Source organism: Arvicola amphibius, chromosome 12 (assembly GCF_903992535.2).
Source record: "Arvicola amphibius chromosome 12, mArvAmp1.2, whole genome shotgun sequence".
Lineage (NCBI taxonomy): Eukaryota > Metazoa > Chordata > Mammalia > Rodentia > Cricetidae > Arvicola > Arvicola amphibius.
In genome coordinates this window covers 147,133,938-147,154,364 of record NC_052058.2, presented here as the reverse complement: position 1 = coordinate 147,154,364, position 20,427 = coordinate 147,133,938, and the positions used below count along the sequence as shown (strand labels likewise).

At 40.7% G+C, this 20,427-nt stretch overlaps 1 protein-coding gene and 1 pseudogene across 10 annotated transcripts in view; both read right to left on the bottom strand.

Annotated features, from left to right (window-relative positions):
* Akap13 (A-kinase anchoring protein 13) overlaps positions 1 to 20,427 on the bottom strand; it is a 270,998-nt gene that overhangs the window by 226,770 nt on the left and 23,801 nt on the right. The gene's annotated exons all lie outside the window — the stretch shown is intronic.
* On the bottom strand, positions 18,867 to 19,686 carry LOC119802838 (annotated as a pseudogene).

Here is a 20,427-nt window from a genome sequence, read left to right as displayed (position 1 = left end):
ACTGCACATCAAAACTGAAAGAAATCAGAGTCTTATATCCAAGTCTTCTCATGAATTTATTCGGCACTGGCTTTGTTCTATAAAAAGGTGTGGGGAAGGATACACCTCATTTCTCTGGTTTGTATTTCCAAGGGTATGACTACTGACTTGGTCTATAAAAGAGTATTTCTATTATCTCTAACTAATTCGGGATCCAATTTAAGACCAGCTGACCAGATATTATCAATCTATACTTTTCTCTTTTCTACTTCTCAGCCTTCGATCTTCAGGTATGGCTGTTCCGTCCAGCCAGGTACACACTGATGGTTAGCTCTAAAGGCCAACTTGACACAACCCTAGAACTGCCTGGTAAGAGAGGCTCAAGAAGAACTGTCTGGCTCAGGCCTATGAACATGTCTCTGATTATTAACCAATCTGGGAGGACACAGGCCACCATGGGCAGCACCATCCCTCGGCTTTGGGCCCTGGACTGTGTCAGAGCATAGAAGTCAAGTTGAGCACTAGGCATGCATACATCCGTTTGTTCTCTGACCTTGGCTGTAGATATGACAAGACCTGCTGCTCCAAGTTCCTGCCACCCCGACTTCCTCTGATTGAAACCTGGAAGTCCAGGCTGAATGACACTTTTCTCCCTAAGCTGCTTTTTTTTTCAGGTATTTTGTCACTGTGTCGGAAATGAAATCACATCATAAATTGGTACTGAGGAAGCAGGGTCACTGTTGTCATAACCCTGACCATGTGGCTGCTTTCAATTATTGTGTGAAAGAGCTTGGAATTTCAGGCTGGAAAAGCCATTGGGTGCTGTAGTTAAAACTTAATGGGCTGATCCTGTGGGAGCTTGGATAAAAATATACAGAGAAATGCAGACAGTAGAAGCCTGATTCATTAGGAATGAGGACAGCGTCAAAAACTGGAATAAAAGCAATTAGTTCACATGATATTGAGGCAAAGAATCTGGGTGTGTGCCGATCATGCTTGAGCTGAAGAAGCAGCCGTGACTGTTAAAAAGATTAACCTTGGCTATTTATCTAACCATACTGTCCTGGCCTTCATGTTGTCCTGTCCCCTATACCATGACTTCCCTACTGTTCTCCCTGACTCCAAGTACATCCATCTACTCCTCTACCTAATCACTAGGTTCAAATCCACCGCAGTTTAGGTATGAGCAGCAATTCCTCTCAAATCCTTCCAAGGACCCAGTGTTCTCTCCTATGTCTACCTCACATTACTATCTGGATTTTAAGTTCCTGCAGCCCCCACAACTGCCAGCATCAGGCCATCACCAACTAAGGCAAGATAAGGAGGAGCTTTCAAGCACATCACTACAACAGGACAAACATGAATAACCACTGGCGCTCTCCATGCCTGTTGGTATCTTCCCCTCCTCCAAGTCAGTCTCTAAGTAAATGGCATAATATAGGCTAAGTGACAACACTAAGAAAGTCCAAAGAAAAATGTGATTAAATGAATGTTCATCAAGAGCAAAACGCCCCATAAACTACCTCCATAATATGACAGGCAGGAGAAAAGAATAAAATTAAGTAATATTTTAAGAAACAGACTATTGTTTCTTAATTGTAAATAACCAATTTTTCTGGTTAAATTATTTCTGAATCAATGATTGGTAAGAATCCTAAGCTGAATCAGGTTTCTTTTTTGAAGTCTCTAAATTAGAATGTCCCTAAATCAAAGTATCTAAATCACCCAGTTTTCTCAGTGCTGGCTCTCAAGAATGCCACCCCAGCCTTGAGCTCATTGGGTACTCTAGACAGGATCAGAGATGAAGACTGCCAATGGGAAGGAGTAAGCTGTTTTCCCAGCTACTGAGAAGGCTTCAAACACATCACCCACAAAGTGCAGTAAGTCAGTATTCATTAGAGTAACCCAGCACCTTTAGGAATTTGAGATAACCCTAAATGAGGTTCATTCCAAAGAACTGGTTTTGCTCAGATAACCTCCTCTTGCTTATCACAGACCAGAAGTGGGGCTTTGAGTAAGCACATATAGGATGGGAGGAAAGACGGGAACACATTCTGAGAAAAAACAAGGCATTAAATGGAAAGCCAGCGCATGACCCATGACACTTCTGTCTTCCTTTCCTCAGCTGTAGAGTGCTAGATTTTCTTTAACTCTAGCCCCACGTTGGAACGCCAAAATGCTGCTGTTGGTTTTTCACTCTTTGGCTATTCTGGGAGTCTGTCACTCAGTTCCCAAATAAATACACATGGAGTCTTAGTCTTTCTTATAAATACCCGGCCTTAGCTTGGCTTGTTTCTAGCCAGCTTTTCTTATCTTAAATTATTCCATCTATCTTTTGCCCCTGGGCTTTCATCTTTCTCTATTTCTGTATACCGTTCTTTATCTCTTTCTATGAAGCTTGCTGTGTAGCTGGCCCCTAATGTCCTCCTCTTCTCCTTTTTCTATCTTGTTCCTTCTTCTCCTCCTCCCAGATTTCTCCTCCTATTTATTTTCTCTGCCTGCCAGCCCCGTCTATCCTTTGTCCTGCCTCGCTACTGGCCATTCAGCTCCTTATTAGACCATCAGGCAAAGAATCACAGCTTCAGAGTTAAAGAAATGCAACATAAGAAACGCATCTTTGCATCATTAAAACAGATGTTTTAATGTTTAAAACACCTTAATATCTCACAACAGTAAAGAATCAATCACCTATGTTAATGTATCAAATGAAGAGAACTTCTACAGTAAGTGGATACCTGAGGGTAAAGAGGCTGGGAAGAAACAGTCCAAGAAGCAAAAGGTCCAAAAAGTAGAAGGTCAAAGAGAACAGCACCACTCCCACAAACAGAGCTGAAGACCTGACTCTAACCTCACTAAATTCTAACTAAAGTGTATACAATCCCATTATTAATACTGATTTGTAGCTCTCCTTACACATTCTAAGGACATTATATATATTTTGTTTGGTTTGTTTTTTTAAGACAGGGTTTCTCTGTGGCTTTGGAACCTATCCTGGAACTAGCTCTTGTAGCCCAGGCTGGCCTCGAACTCACAGAGATCCACCTGCCTCTGCCTCCTGAGTGCTGGAATTAAAGGCGTGCGTCACTGCCCGGAGGACATTATATTTTGTATGCTGACAATTTACCAAATCAGCAAATGTTTCCTTCATCTTTCTCTACATATGAAAAAAAACCACAAAGGAGTGATTTTACTTGAGTTAATTTCTGCAACTAAGTCAAAGACTTACTAGCAATAAGGTCAAAAATTGATCTTTATGATTTCATTTTTGAATTTTATAAACTATCTTTGCTAAATGTAACAAAACCAGCATTGTAAGGTGTTTTTAAATTCTGTTTGTATAGGCCTGCTGTTCCAGTGAAGCACTCCATTGTAGACCAAATCCTAACATTCAGTCCATGAGTATCTGCCAGGAATAAATACAATTCCTATAACAAGTAACTAGCTTTAGTGGAAGGACCTAATCACCACACAAAAAAAGTTTAGCAATTAACAGAATAGGTTAATATTAAGAACTCTCTAACTGTCCAGAGTCCAGAAATACCCTTTTTCTCCCTTTGTGCTCACAGCCTCAAGTCTTAGCCTGAATCACTGAGAAAGATTTCTACCAGCAAATGTCAACTGAGGGGAAAACCCTGGATTCCTACACAAACACAACCACCTTTCTGTTTTCAAGATGGATACTATGACAACAAAATAAACAAACATATGATAAGCTGCGCTACTTGATAAGCTGAGCAAGCAAGCGGTCAGTGGAAAGTTCTGGCTGTGGAGCAGGCCCTGAAAGTCATAAATACTGATTTAATGAAGGGAAAAATGAAGTTACAGAATCATAAATATCTCTGTCTACCTATCCCCATTGCTTCCTCCCTCTCCTTCCTAGCACAGTTGGAGGATCTGAGGCTCTTTAAATACTTCTCCCCTCAGCAGACACTCTGAACACGGCATCACAACTTTATTTCTGATCCTATCATGAACAATAAGGAATGGTAACAGACTATGAAAGGATCTTTTTAAATAGGTAGGACTCCTAACAGCCAAAACCCTCAGATGATGCTTAATAAATCAGGAATGCTGATGAAACCAACCCAACTCAACAAATGTTCCTTACTTAACTAGTGGGGATGGAAGGATCTCCCAAGGAAGAAAATAGAATATACAGATAGATTAAAATGGGGGGGGAGGGAGACTAGAAAGGGATGATTAAATGGGGAGGGAAAGAGGATAAGGGGGAGAATATGGGGAACAGCTGGCAATACTAAAGGCCATTGAGGGGTCTTACAGAAATCTACTACAGTAGAAGCTTAACATGCAAACATATATGAAAGAAACCCAAATGAAATCATCAAATAATGAGGAAGACAAAGCCCCAACTAGATATTTTTCGCCACCAAGAAAAACCTCCTTGACAGGAACAGGTTATAACTAATTGAGCTATAGGGCAAAGGTGTCCCATGGAAACACCCAAACAATTTGGGCTACTGCCAAGGTTATTGGTTGTACTCCACAAACTGATGGTAAGGCTCTATTGATGAAGATGACACCTAGACATCTCACTGAACACGGAGAAGACAAGCTGGTGCCTAACTAGAGCCTTCTTGCTAACTGGTGTTCATGGTACTGGAAAGTGCTCTGCAAGCTACAGAGGAGAAAGATAAACACCAACTCTGCTACAAAACCTCTGCTCTACAATGCTGTCCTGCCTGCATAAAACACTGGTGCAAAACCGTCACAAAAGTTCTAAGAGTAATCAACCACTGTCTGACTGGATGTAAGGCCCTCTCCATGAAAGGGAACCAATGCCAGACACGGCTCAAGTGACCAAGCATCTGAGACTAGATAGATCACAGATCTATTGGAAAGCCAAATACTACTGTTCTGCTAAGAAAATATATCAATAAAAATGACTGGTAACAGCATTCTGCTATAGCTAATCAGTCACCGTCAGAGAAGCTGATGATGCAGTAGATGGTAGTAAATACAGAGACCACAACTGGACAAGGTGTAGAGAAAGAGTCCTGAATGGGATGTCTTCATCTCGAGTCCTTCCTCTTAGGACTCTGGGAACTCCGTGGAAGAGAAATGGAAAGAAACACTGTAAGAGCCAGTAGAGACTGGAAGACACCAAGGAAAACAAGGCCCTATGGACACAACAGGACTGACACACACATGAATTTACAGAGACTGTGGCATCATATACACAGCCAGCACAGGTCTAAACCAGATGGGGTCCAGCACTGAGAGGGAAATGGACACAAGCTACCATCCCTAACCCAGTATTTGGTTTCCTTCTGAGGGCTCAGGGAACGATGAGGAAGAGGCAGCAGGAAGACTGTTCAGAGTCTGAGGGCATGAACGAAACCAAGGAAACAAAGTCATCCAGAGTCGTCACAGAGACTGAGACAGCATGCAGAGGGTCTGTACAGGTCCAGACAGACAGGGTCCTAGCACCAAGATGGGCTGTGGACAAGAGCTCCCATCCCCAGCCAAGAAGCTATCTCCAACTAACAAGCACTCTCAAAGGAAAAATTCCTTTCTCCATGGGAGTCTCACTGGAGACAAACCACACTTAAGGGCAGGCCCCGTGCTCAGCAGCAGCCAACACAAAAGGAACTCAATGGTTTTTACTGGAGATTTTCTTTTTCCTTTTTCAACTCATATTGTTTTGTCTGGGCTTTGCTTTTTTTTTTTTTTTTAACATACTCGTCTTTTCCTTGTATATTATGGTTTCTGGCTTTGTATTTTTATGAGTGTGTGTGTATCTAGGCATAAACATATTTCTTATGCCCTTTTTGTTGTTTGTTCATTTTCATTCTGCTTTATTATTGTTCATCTGTTTTGTTCTGTTTCCTGTCTGTTTTCTTAAAAGAATGCACGCTGATGAAGGAGTAGGAAGGTGGGGAGAATCTGGGAAGAGATGAGGGAGGGGGAACTGTCAATATTTTATATGAAAATAACTTTATTTCCCATTTAAAAAAATTTAAAAATGTTCCTTACTAGAAAATCCAACCTGTCCTTTCTTCTTATTCAGCTAATGGTACTCAGCAAAGCTAGAGGCATGGAAGGGGTCTCTGTGCTGAAAGCACAGCACAGAAAGAGAAACAAGCCCTAATCTGGTCAGGACCCGGCGAGCCAGAAGCCTCTGGTTCCTGCAGAGGACACAAAGAAAACGTAGGAGCCAGGAAGAAAAGGAGAACTGCTTCACCCTTTCTGCTTTCACTGTCTTTCAAATAGGAAAAAAGAAAGAAAGAAAATGTTCAAGTTTTACTCCTGGTTTTCAGATCTGTCCCACACTAGCTTAAAAACATTAGGCAAGCCATTTAACTTAAACCTGTCTGTAGAAGGAGGAAGGCATTAAGCACAGAAGTGGAAATAATTTTAATGTTTTTCTAATGTAATTGTAATAGTCCCTAGAGCCCTAGGAACACGGGTCCTGATATCACCATAAATATCTGTCAGGTACTAGCTTCCAATCTTCTAAGAAATGAAAGAAAACAGAGCCAAATCCATCAAGAACCCAAATACTGTTTCCCAAAGGCATATTGCCCCCAAATCTGTACCTATATCAAGCACATAAAACTCACACCTACGGCTATGCCAGAACAGCATGGCAATGATAGAGGAAGAAAGGTTTGTTTTCAGACTCTGGGTAATCTCCAAGACTTTCCACAATAAGGATGTTTTACTTTATATAGCTAAAAATTACTGCTGGAACAAAAATGTTTTAAGACTTTCACCACTCTCATACTGGAACCATTAATGTTCAGCAAGTCAGCTTCCACTGCCCTAGGCTTACCCACCCCTGTGTGTAAAAATAAGATTTCATAATCACCTTTTGTGGAGAGGGGAACAGCAGCTTCTTACAAAGCCAAGTTTGGACTCCTTGCTTACAAAAGACTCTGTGGGTCCATTGGAAAAGGCAAAGCATCAAAGCTAAGAGAACTATAACACCAGTGCTTTGAGTAATGAGGCCAAGACCCAAGACAAACCCTCTCTCATCTTTCTTCCCCAACTCAGTGAAAAACTGAAGCCTTCTGATCAGCGTATATAAAACAGAATAATACAGATAAAAAGAAAAGCAACTTTTAAAGAGATTTTTCAGCAGGTGGCGCCAGAACAAGCAGATACACATCTTTTAAGAAAAGAACTGAAGGTGTGGGTATAGCTCAGTAGTTAGTGCTGTGCTTGCCAAGCATGGACAGACTTAAGGTGGAAGTCAGTGCCAACACCAACTAAATTTAGCTTTAGCTGATGAAAATTAAAACAAACGTAGATCACAGGCATAAGCATAAAAGCTAATACTTCTAGAGAAAAGACATGGGGAAAATTTTGAAATCTTCATTAAGATGAAGATCTAAGACACCAAATACTTCATATCCCTCTTCCAGAACCCAGGTGGTATCTCATGACCACCTAAAGTTCTAGTTCTAGAGGACCTGAGACCCTCTACTGGCCCCTGCAGGTACCAGGCACACATGCAGTGCGCAAACACACAGTCAAAATACTCATATGCAGAAGATTAGTTTGTTTTTTTTAAAGAAAATAAAAACAAGCCATAGACTAGGATAAAATATTTCAAATCATATAAAAGACATATCCACAATATATTAAGAATTAATTTTTAGAACATTAAATTTTTATAAAGCATTTTGGCAGGGCATGGCCCCTGTGTGGAATTGGTTCTCACTTCTACCATGTGGGTCTTGAACTCTGATTGTCAGGCTTGGCAGCAAGCATCTTTACCCAAGGAGCCATCTCATAGGCTCCCTAAGAATATATAAAAATTTTATAACTCAATAAACAAAAGCAGAATTTAATAAGCAAAATTTGAAGATACTTTACTAGAGAAAAATGGCAAATGAACACAGGAAGAATGCTGAACACCATTAATGGCTGTAATAAAATAGACAAAACTGTGCAGAAACAGAATGCTTATAGAACTCATATTGGGAATATAAAATTCATAACCACTTTGGCAGTTTAATTCTGCAATTTCTCTGTTTTTTTTTTTTTTTTTAATTAACACAAAAATCTGAAGAGAAACCAGATCGTTGCCCTTGGGGTTCAGTATGCATTGTGGAGTTCTCTAGTCAAACAGTTAGTTGGTGCTTATAACTGATAAAGCAATACCTTTGGTGAAACCTACTTGCATGGTTTAAATAACCTCATAATTGTTATTTTTATTTACTTATTTTTATGTGTGTGGGTGTATGACTGCGGAGGCCAGAAGAGGGCATCAGATCCCCTGAAACTAAAGTTACAAGGTAATTGTGATCAGCCACACTGATGCTGGGGATCAAACCCAAGTCCTCTGGAAGAGAAACCAGTGCTTTTAAATGCTGACCCAATCACCCCAACCACTTCCTATCTACAAAAGGAAAATGCAATCACATTAGGTTATTCTCAAACAATCCGTAGCTCCTAAATAAATGGTCATGACTACCTTGGTATGCATAGGTTAGGAAGAGATTCAACTGAACTTCTTCAAATGTCATATATGATAAAAGTAACTCTGAAAAAGCAGACCGTGGTGACATCTTTTGAAACTGTTTAGACTCTGCTCTCTCTCTCTGTGATACATGACTGATCTCAAAGAAAGATCGTCCTAAATAAATATTCAGTCAGGACATGTTAGCTCACGCATATAGTCCTAACACTCTGGTGCTGAAACAAAATTACAAGTTCCAGGCCACCTAGAACTACACATCAAGACCCTGGCCTCAAAGGAGAGTTGGGGGAGGGGTGGATGACACAAGATTAATTCATCTGTGGAAGCTAAATAAAGGAACACATTCTACTGATGAAGAAAAACAGCTCTTTATGAGGTTTTTCATCAGAGCCAGTTGTGGCAATACAAATATACAGACCTATCTTCCTAGGTGGACACAGTACAGAATAGCTTATGCCTCTAAGTTCAAGAAACCAACCTGGGAAGCATAATAATCATATTCAAAAGTGGGAGTAAGTTGCAGGGGAGAGGGAAGGCACAGGACCAGACTGACGTGATTTCTACATTAGCTCTTCAGTATCAAGATCAGGCCCTTTGTGACTAGAATCTATTATGGGTGGGGAAGTCAAGGCAGCAGGAACTCAAACATGGCTGGTCACACAATATTTAGTCAAGAAACAAAAGAATGCAAGTATGAAAGCTAGCACTAAGCACACTTTCCCCTTTATAAGACCCAGGATTCTGTCCAGGGAATGAATGATAGGGCCTACAATAAAGTTTAAAATGGATTTTCCTCATCAATTAGTGTAATCAAGAAAATCCCCCTCAGACATGCCCAAAGGCCCTTCTCCCAGATGATTCTAGATTTTGCCAGGCTGGCCATTAAACACTAACTGTCACAGCTGGGAACCTGCTAATTGTGGTCAAAAGAAAAATCAAAGTAGGAAGACGACCAAGGTGTTTGCTTTGAGGGAAGGAAAGGGCACAGACATCCTGACTGGTTCTTCTGGATGCAAACTGGTTTAGCTAATATAATTACTAAATACATTAATGACAGAACAAAACAACACACACACACATGCACTGGGAGAGGGAGAGGGAGACGGAGAGGGAGAAGGAACGGGGGAGGGGAAGGGGGAGGGGGAGGGGGGGGGAGGGAGAGAGAAAGAGAGAGAGAGAGAGAGAGAGAGAGAGAGAGAGAGAGAGAGAGAGAGAGAGAGAGAGAGAGAGAATGAATTTTGAGCATTCTATTTCTTTCACAGAAAGTCCTTGCTCGGTTTACTGACAACCTCTTCTTAATTAAACCACATTAATATAAAACAAACTCACCCATGTTTAGGAAGCTTACCCAGTAATATAAGGGATAATCGGGGTTCTAAGAATTTGATTCAGGCCAAAACTTACGGTTAAAGAGCCCATGGACTGACAGGATAAAAGTAACATTTTAAAATACCATCTGAGATGGTATCTTTTCAAAACACCTACAAAATAAGAGGGTAGGAAAGCAAAACTTCCACTGTTGATAAAGATGTAGCAAAACAAGAACTTACCTATTCAGAAAATAGACATGAAACATAAATGTTCATAAACTATGGGTAAAATGTAATGGGATAATATACTAGACATCTGGGAGTGCTTAAAACTTGTGATCTGGGGAAGCAGCTCAGCTGGCAAAGTACCTGTCTAGTATGCAGGAAGTCCTGGGCTCCACCATACTAATCCCAAAACTGTGACACACAGGAGGTCCAAGCAGGAGGAACCAACCAACTCCCAATCTTTGGCTGCCATACTGTGCTCACTGTGGCATTGTTTGCATACAGTCACCCCTGCTCTGCTCTCTCCTCCCCCTACCACATTAATAATAAAACAGAAAGAAGTCTTCCCTTCTTCCCTTAATGGGAGAAAGCAAACTTTTCCCTGGTCTCCCTGAGTTCTTTATCTAGAACTCTTCCAGATTACTAAGGCAGCCACAGCAGTCTCTCATGTCAGTGAACTGCTGGGTGATGGCCTCAAAGGGAAATCAGTGCATTCTCTTATCATTTACACATCAGGCCACAAATGTGCGAGCACACACACAAATGTTTTTATTTAGCCTCAGATGCATCACCATTTCTTTAAGACCAGGGAAGGAACGAAGACCTCAAAGGGTTCTGAAAATAAGAGGAAAGATGATCCAGAACAAACATGTAATGCTTTACATTTTCCCCTGCATTGAAAAGAAATAAATTTTTTAGAGAAGATAAAACGTAGGCAGGAGTCTGTAGCCAAAATTAACCATAAAGTCAGGCTGCTAGGAATGAGGTCAGCATGAACTAAGGTAACTGGAAGAGAGGGCTGTTTCCTATTGTACTTGGGCTAAAGTGCATATTCTCACGAAAGGAAGAAAACAGAACTAATCTGATTGTAATACTCAATCCCCTCCTCAAAAAAAAAAAAACCAACAAAATTATCTCAAGAATACAGATGAGTGCAGACAGCTTACTACCTAATACACACAAAGCTTGGGTACAACTGTGAGAATCACAAAAAATTAATAGTAAAACAAAATCCCAATGTGTGTGTGGGGGTTGGGGGGGGGCAGAAAACCTCTCTCCTAAACCTAGCCTTAGAATGAAATTTAGTCATTTTTTAAGCAACACACAGCACGTCCATAATTCCAATTTTCATCTGTATCATAAACAAGCGGCATCTCTTCCTCTGAGTCTTTGCAAACAGAACAAATTACAATCAGTTCTACCCTTTACACTATAGCTTGGTCAGGTAACAGAAATTTTATCAACTTACTTGGCTACTACCTACAGAGTATTTTAAAACATAAATTGTGTGTAGTAACTCAGAATTTGGACATGCACAGGATCCCTTCAATGACTACACTTTAGGACAGCTGGCTGATTCCAGGACTACAACATGGAGCTTTTAAGAAAGAGACCCACCCACAGCCACTCACAATCCTCACATGAGAAATGTTCTTTCTATAGTTCAAGAGAAAATATCAGCACATTTCACCACAACAATTACAGTTTACAACCTCAACTAATCTGACTGCTGGAGAAAGATCATTTGGTAACAAGCTTATGAACATAAAGATTTACTATTTTAATGAAGGTATTAGCTTGAAACTAGGAGCCAGTAAAACAACGCCCAAAGTTAAGTCTGTTCTGCTATGACTGTTAAAGCATGTAATTAGCACACTGAAACAAACAATGGCACCTTTATTATGTATTAAACTTTAAGTCAGCATGCCTCCAAATATAAATTACAAATTTACATTACAGGTTTCAAATTAATGAGGCTTAACAGAATATGATGAGGCCCTGCTATTAAATGTAAAACTTTAGTCCAAATCAAGCAATTATAAATGAAACCTATTTCACTAGGTTCTACAATTAACTGCAGTTGAGATTAAGTTGACTTCTACACTGGGAAGTCTGCCAACTTAGTCACAGATTACATTAGCAGATCTAAGTAAGAAGAATGAGAAAAGAACCCCTCCCACTGGTTCAATATTTCCACTTCTGAGCATAGTATGGGGGAGGGGGGAAGGAATACCACAAAAGCCACCTCAGCTACAAGTGGAATCCACTGTTCTCACAAAAGCAAAGAGGAGAGAAGTGGTTACCAGAAGCTGGGGAAGGTTCTAAGGAGGGAAAGATGAAGAAGGCTGATAAATGGGCACTAAGTCACAGTTAGCTAAGAGAAGTTCTGGGTTTTCTTGCACAGAAAGGTAGATACAGATTATGACTATGTACTGTATGATTTTAAAAAGTTGGATGAAAGGATTTTAAATGGCTTCATCACCAAGAGTACTATCTGAGAAAATGTTTTTAGTCTGATTTGAATGTTGTATATTGTACACATGCAGGGCAACACTATATATGACCCTATGAATAAATACATACAACTTTTATATCAAAAATGAAACAGAATATGCAGAAATAGAGAGAAAACCTGTTTCTGAGAAGAAAATACAAGATTCTCTTTATGTTATAAACCACAGCGCAGATCAGAAACCAGCTTCTTGCCCCATCCCAAAATGACCGAGTTAAAAATCTCCCCAGGACATTAACACCCAATGCCAGGATGAGAACCAGAGCCTCCTGATAATATCTATTCACATTTGTGTTTCCTTCCCCTCTGAACAGACAGTGGCTTCTTTGAATGCTGGATGGTTGGTTCATTTTATGGCTCTCTGGCCCTGTGGCACTTTTCACTCTCTTAAATTTGTGTATATTTTAACTCCTCAACTGGATGCTAAGTTCCTGGGAGCCAAAGGAAAGCTGGTATTTTCCCAGGAGGTTAGCACCAAATCATGTTAGCAAGGGACATCCTTACCACAAATGTTTAGGAAATAAAGTGAATTTCTCCAAGAAGAATTCTAACTACTGTTGGTCTAGAACATGGTTCTCAGGCTTCCTAATGCTACAACCCTTTAACATAGTTCCTCGTGTTGTGATGACCCCAATCATAAAATTATTTCATTGATACTTCTTAACTGTAATTTTGCTACTGTCATGAATCTTAATGTAAATATCTGATATGCAGGATATCCGATGTGACCCATAGGCTGAAAACTGCTGGTCTAGAACACAGCTTCTTAAAACCTTCCTCACTCCCATTCAAAGACTCTTTTCACCTGAAAAATTTTTACATGGTCCCCTGCATAGAGGTTTATGCAAAAAGGCACACAAATCAATAATAAACACATATTTCTATTTTCCAGCAGTTGTTTAGCACACATCTGATGTGGGAGGGTCTTCTGTCTATGTGTTACTTTCATTGGTTAATAAAGAAACTGCCTTGGCCTTTTGATAGGACAGCAGATAGAGTAGACAGAACAGAATGCTGGGAGAAAGGAAGCAGAGTCAGGCTTCTGCTACCCAAGATGGACGGTGGTTAGACTCATGCCGGTAATCCACAGTCAAGTGGCGATACACATTAATAGAAATGGGTTAATCAAGATGTGAGAGTTAGCCAGTAAGAGGCTAGAACTAATGGGCCAGGGCAGTGTTTAAATGAATAGTTTCCGTGTAATTATTTCGGGCATAAGCTAGCCAGGGGGCTGGCAGCCGAGCCGCAGGAACACAGCTCGCCACTCATCTTTACTACACACATCTAATTTTATCATTTATCAGACAAAAGCAAAATTGCACATTGATTAAAAAAAATCACAAGAAATTATCTACTATGCTGCATGGAAGTAGTTAGGCTCCTCTAAAGCAGAAAACAGTTCCTGGATATACAACAACAAAATCCACAGCAGCAAAAACTACAAACCAAACTTGGGAGGAACCGCTGAAGTTATTTGGTCAAATCTGTTAATTTTATTGATGAGGAACCTGAGAGTCAGAGAGATAAGTCTAGTTAGAGTAAGCATAGTACAAATGATTTCAAAGATCTCTGTTTGGGTGCAGATAGCCAGTTATGCGAATATAAAGAAAACGAGGTTTTAAGTAGAGTGTTAGTTGACCATAATCTTGTTTTAATCGCGTCAGAGCTGACACAATTGCTGAATTAATCTTGAATTATAGTAATAAAAGTATCATGTCTAAAGAACCAGACTCTGGTGGTTACTAAAAAGCCCACACCAAAAGGTTTGTTGTATTTATGTGCTTAGCCCAGGATCCATTTTCAGAGGTTGTTGTTTTGGTCACTACTTCATTTTTAATAGGTGCTCAATACATAGCTCAGACTGTTTTACACTCAAGGTCTTTCCTGCCTCTGCCACAAACTCTGCATTAAGGAAGGAATATGTTTACATGATACTCACGGCCCTGTCATAAAACCAATCTATCAAGCTTTTTGGGGAAGGGGTTCTTTCTAGACAGGGTCTCAGTTTGCAACCCCGGCTGACCAAGAACTCACTAGGCAGACGAACTCATAAAGATCTGTCTGCCTCTGTCTTGGTCTCTAGAACATAGGGATTAAAAGCGTCTTCTAGAGTCTCTACCAAACCTCCTGACTCTCTACCAAACTTCCAATTGAGGACATCATAAGCTTCTCAAAACCTCCACATTTCCAGAAAACTACTGTTCATGTGCAAATGAAAGCAGAGTACAGAAGACATAAAATAAAATACAATACGGAACAAGGTTTTAAACCCCACACGCCAAAATCAGAGCTCAGGTGTATCTGTTAGTATTCTCACTGCTGTGATCAATCATCCTGACAGGAAGTAGGTGAAGGGGAAAAGAGCTGATTTTGGCCAATGGTAGCACACACCTTTAACAGCTTTAGGAACTTGGAAATGAGGGAGGTAGGTAGAGACCTCCCTCATGGAACATAGGGAAGGTGACACTGCCATGCCAAATGTTTAACAATACATACAAACTGGAAAATAAGTTGTTACTCAGATGGTGTTGGGATGCTTGCCACCAAGCCCACTTGAGTTCAATCCCCACATCCCAGATGGTGAAGGAGGAAGTTATCTCACAGGTTATCCTCTAGAGTCCACATATGCTCAGAGCACACAATATACTCCCACATAAACACACACAGGTAGGATGGATGGACGGACAGATGGGTGGATGGATAGACGGATGGATGGATGGAAGAAGAAAGACAGACAAAATGATTAAAAAGAAAGAATATGAAAATAGGAATAAACTTCTAAAGTAAAAGTCCTCACTGCCATCCTTCTGGGAACTGAAACTCAAAAATGTGAAAGTACCGTTACCTCTCCCACCACTTTACAGAAGTCTAGCTGAGTGTTAATACCACACTGGGGGAGAGAGAGGCAAAGGACAAAACTCACGTAAGAATGCATAAGCACATTACCATACCTCCACCAGAACATATGCAATCTCTGTTCATTTTTCAACTCAGTATTTCTGTTTTGACATCAGATATCAAATATTCTACCATTCATTCCAGTTTCTATAATAATCTAAGCTACTTTGATAACCACGGGAGCTAGTGAACATATCCCAGTCATGGGACAATGAAAGGAAACCCGTTCAGCTGGGATGGCTAAGAGAGCTGAGACCCACACTGCACGTGCACAGACTAAGTCGCTGTCTGTTTTCAGGTTTAACTTCAAGAATCACTAGTACAGCAGGGTGTGGTGGCACACGTCTTTATCCCTAGCACTCGGGAGGAAGAGGCAGATGGATCTCTCTGAGTGCAAGTGATGGAGGATTCTCTTTGGCTAATAAACAAACTGCCTTGGCCAGCCAAGGGTGGAGTAGATATGTGGGTGGAGTAGACAGAACAGGAAGAAGGAAGTGAGGTAGATGGCTCAGTCAGATGCCACGCCTCTCCTAAGTGAGATAAATCGCCATGCCTCTGCTCTCTGAGGAAGACTGCTGTGCCTCTCCTCAGGGAGCCAGATGCGATGAAGCCAGTCACCAGGTCAGACATGCTGAATCTTTCCGGGTAAGACACCACTCATGGTGTTACACAGATTATTAGATATGGGTTAGTCAAGATGTGAGTAAGAGGCTGAAACTAATGGGCCAGGCAGTGTTTAAAAGAATATAATTTGTGTGTTGTTATTTCGGGGCATAAGTTAGCTGGTGGCCGGGAGCCGGGCGGTGGGAAGCTGGCCCACAGCTCATCACTATATGCAAGTGAGCTTCAAGGACAGGCAGAGTTACATAAAAAAAGAGATCCTAGCCGGGCGGTGGTGGCACACGCCTTTAATCCCAGCACTCGGGAGGCAGAGGCCGGTGGATCTCTGTGAGTTCGAGGCCAGCCTGGTCTACAAGAGCTAGTTCCAGGACAGGCTCTAAAAAAGCTGCAGAGAAACCCTGTCTCGAAAAACCAAAAAAAAAAAAAAAAAAAAAAAAAAAGAGATCCTAGCTCAAACGAACAAAAAATTCATTAGTCTACTACAAGGCCTAAAATGTAACATAAAGTGATATTCTCCCTTAATTTATTAAAATTCAGTGTGCTTTTATTGTTTATCACCTGCATAGTTCACAAAATAGGTATTTCCCTAAAGCAGACATTTTTGTTGTTGTTGTTTTGGTTTGGTTTTTTGTTTTGTTTTTCCGAGACAGGTTTTCTCTGTAGCTTTGGCGCCTCTCCTGGAACTAGCTCTTGTAGACCAGGCTGGTTTTGAACTCACAGAGATCCGCCTGCCTCTGCCTCCCGAGTGCAGGGATTAAAGGTGTGCACCACCACCGCCCAGCTAAAGCAGACATTTTTTTAAGAGTCTCACAGTGTAGCCATGGCTGTCCTAGGACTCACTATGTAGACCACACACACTTGCCTCTGTCTCCCAAGTGCTGGGATTAAAGGTGTGAAGCGCCATACTTGGCCCAGACACCATTCTTCAAACCTGACATCAAGCACAAAACCACTGCCTGAAATAAGTCGTCATTTCATCCATACCCTTAATACAATCCTATAAACTGGAAATGGCTCTCAGAGTTCCATACAACACAAATTATACAATTATAAATGAGCTGTAACTCCTTTAAATTAGTATTCTAATTTTAAATATGGTCCTTTGTTTTTTTTTAATCAGAAAGTTAATAGCCCACATTGTAAGAAAGCAACAAAAAACCTTATTTTAACATCCTTTTCTATCATTTGTTGTTTAGATAATTTTACTCACATAAAGTAGGTAGCTAGTTCTTGACTTCCTTCAAAATGCACTTCTAGTACTTACACATATCTACATTTCTGCCCTTTACAGAAATCTCTAGCAGTATTTTCTAGTGTAAAAGGGACTCTTATACAGATCTAGTGGGAGGTCTGGGTGTTGGGACAGGGCCCGTGTAGCCCAGGCTGGCCTGGACCTCAGAACCATCACCCTTCCTCATTCTAGTGCTGGGATTATAGGTGTGTGCCTTAAACACAACTAGGGAAGAGTGTCAACTTGTATTTGTCTTTTCTATCTCAAGACAGGGATGACTAATTGTTCCAAAGGACTTGGCAATGGTCTTCAAGAGATAACATCATTGTCAGCATCCATTCTTCAGACAGAAGAATGATCCCAGAGAACAGGCAGGCTGGACTTGCCATGAAGCTGTTGCAGATCATCATGAAAAGGAAGTGACAATAGTTTGTCAGGAGTGGGGACAGGGGTGACAGTGCTGGCACACAAGAGGATGGGTCCCAGACAGGCATTCTGAAGCATATTCATGACATACTGAAGCATATTCATAGGAGTCTTGTTACTTATATAAAAAGTATGGTCTAGTTAGACACAGTGAGCACTTAGGAGGCAGATGCTGGAGGATCTCTGTTGTAGAATTTTAGTTAAAGATATGTTACTTTTGTTTATGCTATGGAATATTTGTTTAATGATGCAAGGAAGTCTTGCATTCTTTTATGTGGCATTTGTTTAACTCTGAGAAGCTGTGTTACTTTGCCTGTCTAAAATACCTGATTGGTCTAATAAAGAGCTGAACAACCAATAGCAAGGCAGAAGAAAGGATGGGCAGGGTTGGCAGACAGAGAGGATAAATAGGAGAAATCTGGGATGAAAGGATCAAAGAGAAGGGGAGGAGGACTCCGGGGTCCAGCCACCTAGCTACACAGCATGCCATAGAGTAAGAAGTAAAGAAAGGTATATATAATAGAGAAACATAAAAGCCCAGAGGTAAAAGGTAGATGGGATAATTTAAGAAGAGCTGGCTAGAAACAAGCCAAGCAAAGGCTGGGCAATCATAAAAAAGAGTAAGATTTCTGTGTGATTTATATGGGAGCTGGGCAGCAAGCCCCTCAAAGAGTCAAAGAGTAAAAACAAGCAATTACAGATTTCTGAGTTCAAAGCCAGCCTGTTCTACAAAGCGAGCTCCGGGACAGCCAGGGCTACACAGAGAAACCCTGTCTCAGGAAAAAAAAAAAAAAAAAAGTAAATGTAGTTCATCATTGTGACCAGTAGGTCTTTGTCATGAATAGTTATAAGGCAGCATAAGGACAAGTTACCGAACATCAAAAGGGTAACACTGTAATGTAGCACCAGAACTACCATAATTCTATCCTCTCAGTACCACACAATCCATTTTTTAAAATTCTTATTTTTTATTTTTAATTGTGTATACACATGGGGGCAGGGATGCACATGAGTGCAGTGCCCAAGTTGTCCAGAGAGGGGTACAGAGTTCCATGGTAACTGCTGGAGTTACAGGCAGTTGTGAACTGCAGGATGTGGGTCGGGTGCTGGGAACCAAACCTAGGTGCTCTGGAAGAGTCAAGCACTTAAGTGCTTTTAACTGCTAGAAGATTTCTCTGCTCGGCCATGTAATATATTTTTAAATGGACAGAAATAAGTCTGAAAATTTCACAAGTCCCATGACACTACAGGACTAAGACCTAAACCAGTCTTCATAATAACAACAAAAAGTACACTTTTACTCTTCTCATTACTTCCAAAATTTCTTCTCAATCCCAGACTTTAAAACAGTGTAATTTATTCTAATGAAACTCTTTGGGGAGAATTCAAGGTATGATTATTTATTTGTTACCCTTAAAGATTTATTTTTGACTGGGCTCACTTAGAAGTATAAGCTCTCAGTAAGAACAACCTACATCTCTTCAAAATCTGTTCCTGGTGCTTTTTCTTTGACTTTTTTCTTGTCCAAAAGTTTAGCATGTTCTGCAGAACCCTCCTTGTTTTTCTTAGTTCATTACTTCTTCAGAGCAATACACTGGCATTTGTGTTGCAGGACATGTGGAATAACAAGATGCTGAATCTTGGGCACATTGGTCCTATGCTTCTTACCTTCTTTAAGGACTTTCTGACAATTATTGGCAGACAACATCCTCTTCAGAGAGATTAAAAAGCTTTCAGATGCTGCTAGCTCTTTTAGGGCCCATGAGGAACAATAGTATCTGTCAGTCCAGGAATCAATCTTTCTCTCTCTCTCTCTCTCTCTCTCTCTCTCTCTCTCTCTCTCTCTCTCTCTTTCTCTCTCTCCCCCCCCTCCTCTCTCTCCTCCCTCCCCCCCCCCCCTCTCTCTCACACACACACACACTAACCAAACTGAGAACACTCAGATTGGCATCCACACTGCATCCATGAACAGACTTGTGCTTCCTTTCTCTAGTTCTCCTTGGTCTATAACAAAAATGCCCATTACTCAACAGCAGGCGTACTCTGCCATGTATCACAGCACTTTGCTTCATGGGAAGACCTTGTCTGTCATGCCCACCACTAATTTGGACCACATAACCTTTCCGCTCTTCATCAGAGCATCAGCAGCTACTTCTGTGGCCATGTGCTTCTCATACAACATACAAATCTTGCATTCATGGCCCACTTCAATGAGTTTCTAACAGCTAGGGGCAGGGAAGGAGATATTCAGTTTCATCTTGACACAGCTGACTGCCTAGGAGGTGACATGACAACGGGGCCTTCAACTAAACTCTTAAGGGTGAGTTGAGTAGTACCAGGTCCATTTCTTAAGTTTAAACATGTGAATAATGCTTGGCACCTAACCAGTACTAAAAGTGAGTTGCTGGATGTAATTAGCTATCTTACAGTCTGATCAATTCTCATTGTTTTCCTCTCAGTCTAAAACTGTCTTAGCCATGCCTTTTCCATCACCAAGGAAAATTATGAATTTCTTAAAATATGTAGCCTAAGCACAGTTATTTTGCTTTTTATATACTACTGGTCTATTTCATTTTAACCTACTTAAGAGTTAATTTTTAAATCCTGGAAAATAACCAAATAGCTACATTTCCACAAAGAACTATGTCACTTCCTAATAAATGATTATATTAAACTAGTCAATGGCAGTGATAACAGCATGCTACAAACAAAGAATTTTAAAAAAAAAAGAACACTTAAAACAGATGCTGAAGTGCTGGCTCCTAACTTACACACTTAAAAGAAGCAAAATGGAGTTGTGGCCACTGCATAAACACTAGATCCCATGGAATGGCCACTGGACTCATGAGGATGCTGGGCCCTTCAAATGCAGCTTGTTTGAATTGGGCTGTACCATACATGGGAAAGAGCTAATTTTGAAGACACGATATTCTTTAAACATATAACTCTTTGTATGCAGGTAACGCTCTGACTATGTATTTGCATAGGTAGACAATTA